Source organism: Pteropus alecto, unplaced genomic scaffold (assembly GCF_000325575.1).
Source record: "Pteropus alecto unplaced genomic scaffold, ASM32557v1 scaffold175, whole genome shotgun sequence".
In the NCBI taxonomy this organism is placed as follows: Eukaryota; Metazoa; Chordata; class Mammalia; order Chiroptera; family Pteropodidae; genus Pteropus; species Pteropus alecto.
The window spans coordinates 427251-432323 of NW_006437739.1; the positions used below are offsets into that span (position 1 = coordinate 427251).

The 5073-nt window shown below is 29.8% G+C and overlaps 1 pseudogene; it reads right to left on the reverse strand.

Annotated features, from left to right (window-relative positions):
* Nucleotides 1-470: 470 nt before the first annotated feature.
* Nucleotides 471-589, reverse strand: LOC112482035 (annotated as a pseudogene).
* Between the last annotated feature and the right edge of the window lie 4484 nt (nucleotides 590-5073).

Genomic DNA, 5073 nt, shown 5'->3' on the forward strand with positions numbered 1-5073 from the left:
TTCACAATCTCAAATACTAAATAGCACTCCAATTATTAAGATAAATCTTGCTCAGAGAGCATTTGTCACCTATTATAAATTCATTTTTTCCTCTGGAGTATCCTTTCCAATACATTTTGTAAAAGTGCAACATGATTCACTATGAAGGGTTGAAAAAATTGTATTGCTGATGGAAACTTGAGAACTGTTAGTTCAATGGGTTATATTTGCTTAATAAAATCTTACTCATTTTATATAGAACTTAGAGTTCAATCATATTGTCATACATAACAAGAGAAAATAATTATATCTATATGAAGAATATGAAAAAATTATACCAAGAGAAAGTAACTATCTCATTGTAATGTTTATTCTTCTTTGGAGTGTAACTTAAAAAAATTACTTACATTTTTAGATCTGATAACTTTTTTTTTTTAGGCAAGACAACCCTTGATTGAGGACATTATCAGCTTACAATCCCTTATTTTTTACGCTTACAGTACCTGGTCTTCCTAGGTGGTCTCCCATCCAAGTACTAACCAGGCCCAACCCTGCTTAGCTTTCAAGATCAGACGGGATCTGGATTGTTCAGGGTGGCATGACTGTAGACTTACATCTGTGATCATTTTAAGTAGTACTAATCCCCCATATATTTTAGAATAGTTTAACAAAATATGTGTGAATAAAAAAGAGTTTAATAGGGATGATGACAACAGTGTGAAGATATTTCATAGAGAGCATCACTGATGAACGTCTGCACGATTTTAATTATGCTCAAGTTGCCCTTTTATGTTCAGGACATTGCCACTGACTCTAAGAAGGCTTATTTCTATGAGGTCATGTCCCACAGAGGAGGGAAGTCCTAGAATCACCTCAGGTGATGAGATATATTAAGCCAATTATGGGAAACAAGAGGGAGAGAGAGAGAAAAAGTGCAAGCATGCTTGAGTGAGCAAGCAAGGCAGAGGAGGAAGAGGGAGTGAGAGAGAGAGTGAGAAGGGGGAGAGAGAGGGAGAGTCATTGGTTAACCATTAATGGGGATCTTTAATCTTCTTGAAGAGTAACTTTTTCTGGAAATGTATAGGTGTCTATTTCAATCTGTTGAGCAAGCATAATGTTAGCTAGGGCTTGACTTATGGGTTTACATAATTCAGAGAAGCAACAGGTACAACATTTAAAGATTATAAAAAATAATCTAAGAAAGAGACAAAAGTAGAATTACTACAGCAACTTGTAATATTTTTTCTAAATAACAAACTTATCCACGTTGGCAACCAACTAAAAAGGTCACTGCGAGCAGTTAGGTATCTAAAAAGAGGTATATTCTATGGAAACAAAAGAAAAACAAAGGTTAATGATTAGAACAAATTATAAACCAGTATAATGGTTTCTGAGCCTAGAGGGCTACCAGTCAAAACTTGTAGTTACCAGGCTTGAGGTATCTTTTGCAGTTTGAAATGTCTCTGGTGATGTTATCAGGTATCCTGGCAAACTTTTAGTGGCTTACACAACATCAGTCAAGGAGATTGTCTAAACATGAGCTGTTGTGGTGATTTCTCTGAAGTTTATATCAAATCATCTAGCTGCACTTTGCAATTACAAGGCTCATGAAAAAAAGGCATTTTTCATTCTCAAAAGTTCCAAATCAAAAGATGAGAGAAAAATGAAAACATTAATTCAGAAGGATTCAGCCAAATACTTGAGGAAACTAAAAAATTCAGGATACAGTTCAGTTTACAGCTAAATAAGAAGATCCTTAAAGAAGTTAATAGGACTAGAATTTAATATCCACACGTGTTTATTATAGTTTCTACTAAAACATATTTTTTCTCTATAAAACTACCCTCATTTTTACTAAAGATAACCAAATTAAGACTCATTTATTTGCAATATAAGTCTAGTTTCAATAAATTTGGCATGATTATTTATATAAATATAACAAGAATAGCAATTGATCACATAGGCTCTTTCAAATCTGTTTTGCTGGATTTTTTTTTTTATAAAGGATCTACAGATTGAATTTTAACAGTCTCTTGAGGCTAAGAGGTCAAGCTACAAACTTGCCACCAAACAATGCTTGTAATACCTTTAGATTTGGGTTAATTCCTCCTTTTTTGAGATCCCCGAAATATCCTGAGCTTCTCTGCATCTGCCAGGAAGTGACCTTCCTTATATACCTGGAAAGGCCACTTGGAAACCCTATAAACAAGGTATCAGACTGTTTTCCCAAGGAGCTTTTATTGACTTCTAATGTCAGTCTTAATTTCTTAAAACTGATCGATCATATCTGAGTCTATGCATGTGTGCCTAAAACATGACATTTCAATCAAATCCTTGGTAATAAAAACCAGCTTCCAATTGTGCCCTGTTACAAAGAGAATTGATTCTTATTGAACTTATGCAAACCATATTGCCATAAAAATTAGAAAACTCACTGAGTTTCCAAATTCTGGGGGGATAAGAAAGGGAGAAAAAAGAAAGATGTTTCAATTCTGTTTACAGAGGTATAATTCACCAAATTGCTCTAAATTTTAGGTATTTAACAGAAACAAGTTTCCTTATATCTGAAAAACAAAAAAAAATAATAAAAAATCAGCAATATTTCAAACATAATATCATAAAAATGATAATGATTCTCAGGTCATTTAGTCCCATGTAATCAATTCTTGTTTATCTTGATCATTTGTTAGCATTTTTATGAATCCAGTTTTTCCTTAGAGTTTTATAAACCTTCCTTCATTTTCAAGGTATGATTTCAAAATCTATTCTCTGAAACCTATATTTTATCATAGGGTCCACTCTATGGATTGTTCTGAAGATGAAACATTTTTATAAAAGTAACAGAGCAAAATAATAACTCAATAAATGACAAAAGACTTAAAATGACATGGTTAAAGATCTGACTACAATTAAATTTATAAAGAAGTTTTGCACACAACATTTTAAGATAGCAACTAGAATTACAAATGATAACATTATATCAGGTCTTATAATAATTTTGGAAATTTCGTACAATTTTGGAACATTTATATTAACAATATTTACCCATACAGTATACTCTAGAAGTTTATGATCATGTAATTTATAATGTTTAACATACTAAATAAGCCTAGTTAGTATCATATTTCTCTTTTGTAAAGACAGAGAACATTTTTTTTCGGGTATTCCAGAGGCCCTCTGGAACACCCCAAAGCCATTTCAAGATTAAGAAAAAAGTCTCCAGTTAAAACCTGAACCCTGGGAAGTTTGTCAGACAAATCAAAGGTTTAGAAACTTTACCAAAAAGATCACAGATTACTGTCAATCGATTATAAATTGTCCATTTAACCAAAGTAACAATAAAAGATATTAAACACAAATACATGTTACCTAATTGTTAGCAAAACTTTAATTCTTATTATTGAGAAGATTGTTTTCTTAAGTAATCAAGGGCAAGATAACATAAGCACAGGAAAGTATCTTGATAAAACACAGACTCTCTGCTTTCTAGGCAGAAAACTTCACAATATATTATCACAAGTAGGCCGATAATACAAGAATACATTTTCCTTTTAAGTGAAAGAGAACCAAACTTTAATTCTGCATCAGCTTACTTTTGATATTTAAATTCACTTAATTATCTTCATTCCAGTCTTATTCAGCTTAATCACATATAATATTTCCTCTAAAGACTTCCTTTTCATTAACCTTCTATAACTTTCCTTGTCCAATTGAATTTGTCTTTTATTACTTATTCATAAATAACCAGTTTAGGACAAACCACTCTAATTCTCACAAAATGTATCTTCATACCATATACTTTCTATTACCAAAAACGTATATTTATTTTATTCTATCTTAGACATCTTAACCCTTACAAACTTTAATTTCTAGTGAAAACAAAAATATCAATTAATATTCTTTACATTAGCAAATTTATTAATACATTTTATAACCTCTAGAAACATAGACACTTTTATTGGCAAATATAGTTCACAATTTTAGAAACATGCTTCTTCAAAAAAACACAGCACATATTCATTAACAGATCAAAATTTATCTTTTAATTTCTCTATAATATGAAGCCAAAAGTAGGCAAACTTAGATTCATTTAGCACTTAATTATTTCAGTGTTTTATATTATTTGGAAATAATCTAAATATTTAATAATTTATATCATTTACTTTAATTTAGTAAAACTAAAGTTTCATATTATCAAAAAATACTGGGAAATTATTTTTAAGTATATATACTATATAATTTTTGCTAAAATTTCAGCTAAAAATCCTTTTATTATACTTACATCTATTTAATTTATTAGCCCTTAACAATTATGTTTAGATTACTCATGAAAACTATTTTCCTATGCTACTTTTCTGCTGACAGATTTTGCAACAGAGATTACATGAATTTATTTCTATAAACCCAGGTAAAAATATTATATTTAATATTGACAACTCTGAAGGTACGCCTGTCTAACCTAACCACACTCAAACCAGCATTAATGTTAAATTGTTTTCCAGATCACATGATCCTGAATAACATTTGAGTTAGCTTCTATTATAGTTTTTTTTTTTTTAATTTAGGTAAATGCTTAATTCCTTTAATCCAATTAAAATAGTATTATTTTTACAAATTAGTAATACCATAAGGAGATAGAGAATACCAGATTATACATAAAATATACAAACAAACAGATCTCACAAATAGAAATCACAAACAAGATATTTCATTTATCTAAATTGCAAGTATCATCTGCATTTTAAGAAATGGCTCTCAGGTCCTAGAGAAGATGGGGTACAAAATATACAACATAAAAGCACAGAAAATATCCAAGTTATAAGCTATTTATCTTTTGTTTTTATTTTTTATAGTAAAATATTTCATTTAAATGTATTTCCTAATATGTGAAAAGTAGTTGAAAGTATCTTCAAATATCAACAATAATTTGTGATGATAATCCTTTCACAATATTAAAAAAGTTAAATATATAAATAGAATTTTTCAGTAACTAGGGAGAGAGAACAACAGTAAAAAGAAAACAAAAATGGCATTTACATATTTTAAAAAAAGGATGAATTTGATAAATTGTGATTTTTCCTTCTACATCAAAAA